The 10,948-nt window shown below is 38.5% G+C and overlaps 1 pseudogene; it reads right to left on the reverse strand.

The window, feature by feature from the left end:
- The window catches only part of LOC132045414 (uncharacterized), a 33,212-nt pseudogene extending 25,374 nt beyond the window's left edge, over nucleotides 1-7,838 (reverse strand).
- Between the last annotated feature and the right edge of the window lie 3,110 nt (nucleotides 7,839-10,948).

Here is a 10,948-nt window from a genome sequence, read left to right on the forward strand (position 1 = left end):
ATGGTCATTTCATAAGAATTCAAGAAAGTTCCAAAAAGGGGCCATATTGGCCATGTGAAGACAAAAGAATGAAAAATGATGACTAAAATGAGTCATCTTTTATTTTAGAAAAGATTCAAGAAAAAGAAAGAAAAATCTAGAAAAGAAAAGTGGAGGAGATGGGCATGTGCCCCTCACATGCTCACGGGGGTTATATATATATATATATTGTGTGTTCATATTTTAATTTGTAGAGGGAGAGAAAGAAAGAAAGAAAGAAAGAGAGAAAAAAAAAAAAAAAAAAAAAGAAGCATCTCTACACGGGTTTCAAATTTGAAGCAAGAAATTGTCCAAGAAAATTTATTTCTTCTAGCCTATCTACTAAAAGTAGAAGGACCTCACAACATGGAGGGGTTGTCGAGTAAGAAAAGTATTGGTCGTGTGTTAGAAATTCTTGCCAAGTGAAGATCAATAAGGAGGTAAGAATCCATTTTCTTTTATATGTTATGAATGTTTGCGCATGTCATAGTATATAAAAATGAGTGAAACTCATAAAGAATACGAGGCAAAAAGGCCGTGAGTTGTATGTGGTGCGTACGTGGTGTTTGATTATACATGTAATGTATCAGATAGAAAGGATGGATTTAGTGTATGTAGCATGTCACGTTGTTGTTGTAATATAAAGAAACCATGACAAAGAGTTCTTGAAAATTTCGTATGACGTTGTATTGCGTGCGCACGATTTGGTCAAAAGGGTGTGCGTATGTGCGGGAAAGATTGAATGAATTAAGTTTTACTTAGTCTTACGTCGTTATCAGAAGTGTAGAGACGGATGTAAATGCATGAAAATGTGTAAAGAGTGATTATATTTAAATAGATGTTTTGGTAAGTTAGTGTAAATTGATGTAATTGACATTCTAGTTGTTGTTTATACGGATCATGTAACGTAAAAGGGTCGTTGTTGTTAAGCACGCATACGAATGATTATGAAATACATGGTTGTTGTCAAGTCAAGGTTTTGATAAAGTAGTAGGTTGATCGAAAGTTGTCGGAAGATTATGTGAATTGAATTGAATTGAATTGAATTAAATTGAATGATTGAATTGGTTATCAAGTGTTGCTAGAATACTTGTTGGTATTGTCGATAGTTTGGCCGTGAATTCCTGGATTGTCGTTGATTAAAAATTTCGCTAGTTAGATTCCTGAACGGTATGTTTTAGAGAGACGCTTTCAAATTTCTACAGATATAAATGAAATTGTTTGAAGGATCGAGATAAGTATATGGTGATAAGTCTAATGAATATGTCAACTCTTGAATGTAGACTAACATGCTCGATGGATGTCATAGCTAGTAAGGCAGCGCATGTATGTCGAGGCTCGTCCTTTTTCCTTCTATGGTACAGAATCATACGTTGCGATTTTATAAATGCTCCCATAACGTCCTTATTTTCAAAAGTTAGAAGTTATGATTCCAAAGCATGATTTTCCTTCCTAAAGGTTTATGAATGTTTTCCAAAATATCCATTTTTCTCCAAAATCTAAGTTTTACGATTCTTGAAAGTTTTTATGATCAAAACAACGACTATGATTTTATGATGACAATGATGGTGCTAGATATGAGAAAATGACTAGGACGAATATGCCAAGGATATGTTCTTACCATGAATACGACGATATGAAATGTTAAGCTATTTTTGGATAATGACTATTGTAAAGGTTTCAAAGTATATGAAATGATATGTCACGACCCTGTTTTATGTTTTCCCGTGATGTTATCCTTGATTGATAGTCTCACCTCATGATTGTTCCTTCAAGGTGATAAGTAGGCGATCCCGATTATCCATAATGTGATCGGAGGTTACCGATGTCACTCCGTGGGGAAGTTGTAGTTTCTATTTGGGCTCCGCGCATGCTTTATTTTCACATATGATTTATTTTATGACACCGTGCCGTCCGACGGCGGGCGGCGCACACACACCACCCAGTCGCGCATTACACCCCGGACGCGGGAGGCTCGGACGCGGGGTTTATACACCGTTCCTATATGGACGGGTATTATACACCGATCCTACGTGGTCGGGCGGTTTACTTACGTATATTTACACGTTTGTTTTAAAAAGCTAGTACGTGCATCGCGGGCTCCTCGGATTACGATTACTCCTTATTCCACGGGTCCGCTCGTAAGCGTTACACCGTACCTATATGGTCGGGCGTTATACACCGCACCTACACGGTCGGGCGCTTACTTGCGGTATCTATATAGTACTCCTGAGGGTAAAGTTAGCACGCACAATATCTATCATGGTAGACAAACAGAGATACAGGTTATATCACTCCCCTATGTTGTGCTTTATGTTCTCTATTATGATTTCGTGATATTACTCATGCCTTACATACTCGGTACATTTTTCGTACTGACGTCCCTTCTTGCGGACGCTGCGTTTCATGCCGCGCAGGTACACCCAGACGAGCAAAGGCCGCTATAGAAGATGTTCCAGCGAAGTTGGCAAGCTCCACTTAGTCCTGGAGTGTCGCCGCGTCAAAGCACTATGTTATGATGTCTTGTTCGAGTTAGAGACTTTGCAGACGGAGTCATGAGTATAGTATGTCAGTTCGGGCAGCGGCTTCATCAGCCAACGCGTCTTGTTGTTTTGTGTTTCAAAAAAATAAAAATAAAAAATAAAAAAAATAAAAAAATCTGGAGGCTTATCTACGTTTTCTATTACTTGTTGACGTAAGAATTTTTGGAAGATTTGATATGTAACGAGAGTCAGCGGGTTCGCTCGGCTCCAAACGTGGGGTCGGGTGCCCATCACACCCTAGTAAAGTCGGGGTGTGACAAGTAGCACATATTGTAGTGCCAGAACTACCAAGAGTATTGGAGAAAGAGGCTCTAAACTCCTTTAGGGACAAAGTATGAGTGCTTTAAAATACATTACTTCTCACAATAAAATTGCAACTAGTCTTGACCAAGTACGTTTAGACTAATGGAAATAGGGAAACAAAGTGATCCAAGGTATTAAACACTTGACACAGGAAGAAGTCAGATTGATCGATCAAATGTTTACTAACCTCCACCTATCAACTTAGTAACTGCTTTAGTACAATAAAAATATCAAAAGCAAGGAATCGAGGTGATCAGACAAACAATGAACTAACATAGAATAACACTATATTGTTTGGTTTTCCAGTGAAAATCTCCTAACCGCATCACATCTCCAAGCAGCTTCACTAAGTGGCAGACAGAGCATTTTAGAAAAGTGGGTTCAACATACAAAGAGATTACAATGTCTCCCAAATGCTTACTTACAGTTTTGTTCACACAACGGTTGCTATCATTATTTTGTTAACGGAAAAGGGTCAAAAATCTCCCTATAGTATGCGAAATTCACAATATTTCCCTCCGTTAATAGTTTGGCCCAATTACGCCCCCGTCGTTACTTAATTGGGCCAAAAATGCCTTTATTTCACACAGAACTTAACCGAGCATAATTAGAAGACTAATAAGGGCATATTTGGTCCAATTTAGTTCCTAACTGCAATTATGCAACAACTTGATAAGGTACATTTATGAAGCAACATGGTTAAATTGTAGTGAATTTTCTTACCAATTTAAAGCATCACATAGGCACATTCAGAACCATTTTTAAGCAACTTAACATGTCATTTTGTACAATTTAAATTAGAGATTGTAGGCAAAGATACAATAACTACAATGTCATAAAACAAGAAAATTCATTACCATATTCCATTAAATCACCAAATGCTGTAAGAATCCATGAAATCACAAATGCACTTACATTGCATCGAAGTAACATAAACGAACCCACCAATTGCTTCAAACCACAAAATGTCTTTACTTCCATCAGTCCACCTAATGCCATTAGATTCTATCAATCCTGAAAATGCAACTTTTCCTTTTTATTAAGGATGCTTACATACTGAAAGACATGTCTGGCAGACTTTTAATAATCTTTTTCTTAGTTGGGAAGAATGTCATTTAAGGTTAAGTTCTCGTGCTTTAGTTTTGTTTTCCAGACAAGGTAAGAACAACCATAGGATTCCTCAGCCGCCTATCCTTCCACTCATATCTCCATATTTTGCGGGGTGATGGAATCTGATGACATTTGGTGGTTTAATGGAACGTAAAGATATTTTGTGGTTTGAAACAATTTAATGAATTTCTTTTACTTTATGACATGATCCTTGCTGTATTTTACATATAACCTCTAATTTAAATTGTACAAAACGGCACGTTAAGCCGCTTAAAATTGGCTCAGAATATGCTATGTGATGCCTTAAATTGGTGAGAAAAACTCACTACAATTTAACCAAGTTGCTTCATAAATGCAACTTTACAAGTTGTTGCACAATTGCAGTTCCAAACTAAATTGGACCAAATATCTCATTAATATATATGTGTAGGTCCATATATGCCCTTATTTGTCTTCTAATTATGCTCGGTTAAGTTCTGCATGAAATAAGGGCATTATTAGCCTAATTAAGTAACGATTGCGGCATGGATGGGCCAAAACATTAACGGAGGGCAATTGTTGTGAATTTCATATACTTAAGGGGCAATTTTTACCCTTTTGCATTTTTTAAAATGCTGAAACCAAAATGACATTATAAGATTCTAGTTTCCGCCAAATAAGTTATTTTAGGTTCAAATAATACAGAGAATAATAAAAAATGGAAAGCATTATGAAACATGACTATATGGGTAGCAACAGGCGCTTATGCCCCAAGGTTGGACCTTATGGGGAAGAGACCAGCCCAATATGGACATCACACCAACTACTTCAAGTGCAACATTGTATCTATTGATATTATTATGTCTCTTTTTCTATAATATAAATGAGTGAACTAAGTGTAAGTTGCAATCAGCTTACAAAAATCTCCAGCTTAGAGCAAGTGTACATTGTGCAGCGAGAGTATTGGATTTTGAAATAAAACAGGCAACATTTATGTAAATCATAACGTATCCCCCACCAAATCAACAACCCCAGGGTCGTTGCTATCAAGTTGCAGTGACTTCTAATTGCCACATTTGTGTATCAACACAATGGGAGGAGTAAAAGAAATCATGTGTACATCTAAAAATGTGGATCCCATTTATTGCTCGTCTTCAAAAGGTTGTCAGAGAAGTATAAGTTGTAAAAGTAGCATTCCAAACCATACAGTTTCTTCTCCTTTCTTGAATTAGCGCGAGATCTAATCTAATTAATCTATTTTGCTACTCCTTTGGGTCCATTTTATTTGTCCTGTTTATTAAAAACAATTAATTAAAACACAGCCACTAATGCTTGCATAGGTTAGGTTGTCTACATAACACCTCTTGGGTGCGGCCCCTCCGGGGACCCTGCTAGTGCGGGATGCTTTGTGCACCAGACTGCCCTTTAATTAAAATACTTATCATTTAAAAAAAAAAAAATCAAGACAGAACTAATTATTTTTCACCTTATCCTAACTCCTTCCGTCTTTCTAGGCTTCACATTCGCTCCCCCTTTTCTTTTCCAGATTCCGACAATTGTTTCTTTTTCCCTAGTGATCGACTATCTATTCCGCCTTGACCCATCAGCTTTTTGTTGGATTTCAGTCACTGGAACAGTTTTTTCCGGCAAACACAGTTCCTTTTTAGGGCCTTTTCTTCAGTGTTACAGAATATATCTTACAGTATTTTTTTCCCGAGGTGTACAGCAAAGTTGGTTACAGTTTACTTTATTATCTTTGGAGGTCATTTGAACTTTGGTTACAACAAAATGGGATCCAATACCTTGAATAGCGGGATGGTTTCTCTATCGGGTTATATTAAGTTCTTTCAGTAAAAAGCAAATAAGCAGACATCCTCTAAGATAGCCTCAATCGTTCAGACAAGTAATAGCGTGACTTTTGTCTCTCAATCTTCTTCTCGTAGTAATTAGGTTACTGAATCAGGAGCATCTGATCACATTTCTGGTAATAAATCTGCTTTCACTACTAATTCTTACTCTCAATCCCTTCCAGTAGTCGCAACGGCCAATGGGTCTCAAGCCATTAAACTGGGATAGGTCAAGCTAATCCACTCCCTTCTTTACCTTTGAATTCAGTTTTTTATGTTCTTGGTAGTCCTTTTAATCTCATATACATTAGTTGCTTAGACAAATCACTTAACTGCTCTGATTAATTTGATGACTTTTTTTTATACAGGAATGCAGTTAGGAGGACGCATTGGTACCGGGCCTGAATCACAGACTTTATTACCTTATCCTTCCTAAATCACTCACATCTTGTCGTCCTTCAACAGCTTGTCCTGCTACTGATTCACCTGATTTATTACATAGACGGTTAGAGGGCAATTCGCAGAATTGCCCTTCTTTTGGGGTGGTCTTTAAATTTTGCCCTTCATATTTGAAATGTTTAAATTTTGCCCTTCGGCTAACACCCATAGGTTCCAGGTTCGAACCCACGCGCAGTCAAAATTTTAAAAAAAATTCGCAAGGCAGTTTAAATTTCGCTATGCCGCCAACAGCATACACTTGTTAAGGAATTACACATTTTATGCCGGACCCGGCATACTCATGCCTTATGGGCAGACTTGGCATAAGTATGCCGGGTCCGGCATAACTTTGATAATTCCTTCACAAAGTTATCGCGGGGGCATACTTTTAATGGGCAAACTTTTATGCCGGACCCGCATAACTTTGTGAAGGAATTATCAAAGTTATGCCGGACCCGCATATTTATGCCAAGTCTGCCCATAAGGCATAAGTATGCCGGGTCCGCATAACTTTGATAATTCCTTCACAAAGTTATGCCGGTGGGGGCATACTTTTAATGGGCAAACTTTTATGCCGGACCCGGCATAACTTTGTGAAGGAATTATCAAAGTTATGCCGGACCCGGCATACTTATGCCAAGTCTGCCCACAAGGCATAAGTATGGGTCCGCATAACTTTGGTAATTCCTTATCAAAAGTATGCCGGGTCCAAGATAGCGAAATTTAAACTCTGCCTTGCGAATTTTTTTTTAAAATTTTGACGCGCGTGGTTCGAACCTGGAACCTACGGGGTGTTAGCCGAAGGGCAAATTTTAAAGATTTCAAATATGAGGGGCAAAATTTAAAGACCACCCCAAACGAAGGGCACTCCGCGCAAAAAGTTGACGGTTAGAACATCCTAGTTTATCAAAAATTCATTCAAAAATTGGTACCTAGTTGTCTCACATGTCAACTCTAGAGTGTGAGTCATGCCAACTCGGTAAGCATACTCGCTCCCATTTTCCTCGACGTCTTGCTAATTAGGCAGAGTACCTCTCACTTTACTTCATTTAGATATTTGGGGTAGCTAAAAGGAAGAATAAGCATCTCATGAGATTGCTCATACCCTACTCATGCAATCTCATGTCCAGTTACATTTTTGCGGGAATGCAATTCTTACATCCTATTACCTTATTAATCGCCTGCCATCCTCATTTATCTAACATCAAGTTCCATACTCTATTTTGTTTTCCACTCACCTTTGTTCTTTCTTCCACCTCATGTCTTTTGGAGCACGTGTTTTGTCGATAAGCTTACTCCAGGGAAAGATAAGTTAGCTCCCGGTGCACTTAAATGTGTATATCTAGGTTACTTGAGGACGCAGAAAGAAAATCAATGTTAATTACCTGACCTTCAGCCATGTCTTATGTCTCATTGATGTTACCTTTTTTGAAACACGGCCATATTTCACCGATCCAGGTGATCACTTAGACATTTTTTCGATGATACTGACTCCATCTTTTGGAGATTCAGTCACTTCTCCTTCATCTTTCTCTAAATCTCTAGTGTCATCACTTGCAGTTCCAGCTCCACCACCTACAGCTCCAGTTCCATCACCCATAGTTTCAGTTCAACCTTCTACTTCTCCACTACTCTTGACTTATCATAGTCGTCAGTGTACGACATCATGTCTCGATGATTCACGTCATGTACTGAATCCTTCACCTACTGTGGACTTGTCTCCTCCTAGTCCATCGATCGCACTCTGGAAAGATATTTGATACACTCGTAATCCCAATTCCCATTATACTTGTTTGAGTTATCATCGTTTATCATCACCCCATTATGCTTTTGTGTCATCTTTGTCCTCTATTTCTATCCCTAAGTCCACAGATGAAGCGCTATCTCGATGGCGACAGGCTATGATCGAAGAGATGTCTACATTACATGCTAGTGTAAGCAGGGAGCTTGTTCCTCTACCTCCTGGCAAATCTACCGTCGGTTGTCGGTGGGTGTATGCAGTCAAAGTTGGTCTAGATGGTCAAATTGATGGACTTAAAGCCCATCTTGTGCCAAAGGTCATACTCAGATATTTGACATTCATCATAGTGATACTTTCTCCCCGTGGCTAAGATAGCATATGTTAAGTCTTTTTCTATCCATGTCTGTTTTTCGCCATCAGCCTCTTTATCAGTTGGACATTAAGAATGCTTTTCTCCATGACGATCTTGAAAAAGTATATACGGAGCAACCTCCTAGTTTGTTGCTTGGGGGGGAGTCTAGTGGTCTTGTATGTTAGTTGCGTCAGTACTATATGGTTTGAAACAGTCTACTCAACTATGGTTTGGTAAGTTCAGCACGATCAATCAAGATTTTGGTATGACTCGTAATGAGGCTGATCATTACGTATTCTATCAACATACCGCTCATAATCTGTGCATTTATATAGTCGTTTATGTTGACGATACAGTCATCACAGACAATGATGAAGATGGTATAAACAAATTGAAGTAACAAGTCTTTCATCATTTCCGAATGAATGACCTAGGCAGACAGAAGCATTTCCTAGGCGTTGAGGTAGCGCAATCCAAATCAAGAATTGTCATCTCACATCGTAAGTATGCCTTGGAATTTTTTAGGAGATATGTATGGGAGGCTGTAGAGCCATTGACACTCCTGTGGATCTGACTATTAAACTTCTACCACGAGAAGGGGAGCCCCACGGTGATCCTAGAAGGTATAGGCGACTGGTTCTCGTATCAACTACATTTATATAACAAACTTGGTACATATACGATTTATAAGCACCAGCTTGAGGAGAGTGTTAGAATCTCATAGATATGTTGAATATTCTTGGATCTTGTAAATATAGTATAGCTTGGTTTACTCCAGTAATTATGTATTTTTTATTCTCTTTCCTTTCTTACAAAATGTACACTTAGCTATTTAAACCCAATGGCTTGAGAGAACAATCAAGCTAAGTTTTCTATGCAATTTTTTTCTTTCTCACACAGCTCAATCGCAAATGAGTTGTTACACACCACATCAAAATAAAACAAAACAAAACAAACCAGGGAATATTTGCAAGCTAGATTTGGAGGAAGGCATGTGACCACGTCAATTGGAGTTTCTTACTGAAAATTATGAAAATCATGGGTTTTGGGAAGAAGTGGATAGGCTGGATTGGATTCTGCATAACGACAGTGAGATTCTAAGTCATGGTAAATAGTACACCAGAAGGATTCTTTCCGGCAGAGAGAGGGGCAGGGGGATCCACTGCCTCCTTTCCAATTTATCTTAGTTATGGAGTGTTTTAGTAGCATGTTGAAGGTGGCATGAGTGTTCTGGAATTACTGAGCTTCGAAGAGTGGTACTCTTAGCTTGCAGGTCGTACATACGAAGAGAGCTGAGTTAATTAGAAGCGGGGTCCAGTTAGTTATTATTAATTCCTTATTACAGTTTTGTTCTTACGTTTAGTAGTTGAGTCAATTACACGTTCACCCCTTCTATATTATCCCATTGAATACTTTTAGTCCTTCGTCGTTTTGAGAAGGTGGCATGCTATATGTATCCATTTTACCACTTTCTACATATTATGAATTAGAATCCTTAGCTTGTTAGTTTCTTCTATGTTCTAGTTAGCTTAATTTCTTGTTCAATCTCAGCTCTATACGAATCACACAGTGGATTAGCACATCTAAGGCGTCCGAAATTTCTGAAGTTTTGAGTCGGTTGGACAAATTGCCATGGAAGTGGCTACGTTTTCAAATGGACAAGATCAAATGGAGGCAGCTCGTATCAGGAACTTCATGATTCCATCGATGGAGGTCACAGACGAAGAAAAATAAGTTGCAGGTGATAAATGAAGAGGATGAACTCGAATGGGTATTGCATAACACTATATTCCCTTTTCTGGGATGTGTAAAGGACCGGAATGGGTATTGCATAACACTATATTCAAAGCCGGTATGTTGGTGTTACCATTGGGTACTTGTGACATAGTTTTGGGTTGTCAATGGTTGAGTGAATTAGGGGACATCACATTCAATTTCGGTAAATTGACAATGAAGTTTGAATATCAAGGGATGTTGTTTTACTTACAAGGGATTAAACCTCAACTTCAATTTATAGATTCTGAGTCCTTACACCAACTAAAAGGGGAATTTGCACAGGTGCTCATGATCAAGGTAGATGAAATAAATGTTGAAAATGGTCAACTCAAGGTATCAAAACATTGCTCCTGGATCATTACGATTTGTTTGAAGAGCCTGAGGAACTCCCGCCTTGTAGGAAAACTTTTGATAACTATATTCCTTTGGTTAAGGGACGTAAGGCTGTAAACAGTAAGCCTTATAGGTACTCTCCAAAACAAAATCACATTATTGAAAAGATGGTTCAAGAGTTGTTGGCTCAGGGCTTAATTCAACACTGTTGTAGTCCTTTTGTCTTACCCGTGGTGCTAGTTGGCAAGAAGGATGGTAAATAGAGGATGTGTGTTGATTATAGGGCCCTAAATCAGTAAATATCAAAGATAAATGCCCCATTCCATTGATTGAGGAACTGTTGGGTGAGTCAGGAGGATCCCAAATTTATTCTAAGCTAGACCTCAGATCAGATTATCACCAAATTAGGATGGCCCCAGCTGAGGTTCATAAGACTGCTTTCAGGACCCATTATGAGTATTTAGTGATGCCATTTGGGCTGACTAATGCCCCTTCTAGGGCATCAAGG

This window comes from Lycium ferocissimum, unplaced genomic scaffold (assembly GCF_029784015.1).
Source record: "Lycium ferocissimum isolate CSIRO_LF1 unplaced genomic scaffold, AGI_CSIRO_Lferr_CH_V1 ctg6600, whole genome shotgun sequence".
Classification (NCBI taxonomy): Eukaryota; Viridiplantae; Streptophyta; class Magnoliopsida; order Solanales; family Solanaceae; genus Lycium; species Lycium ferocissimum.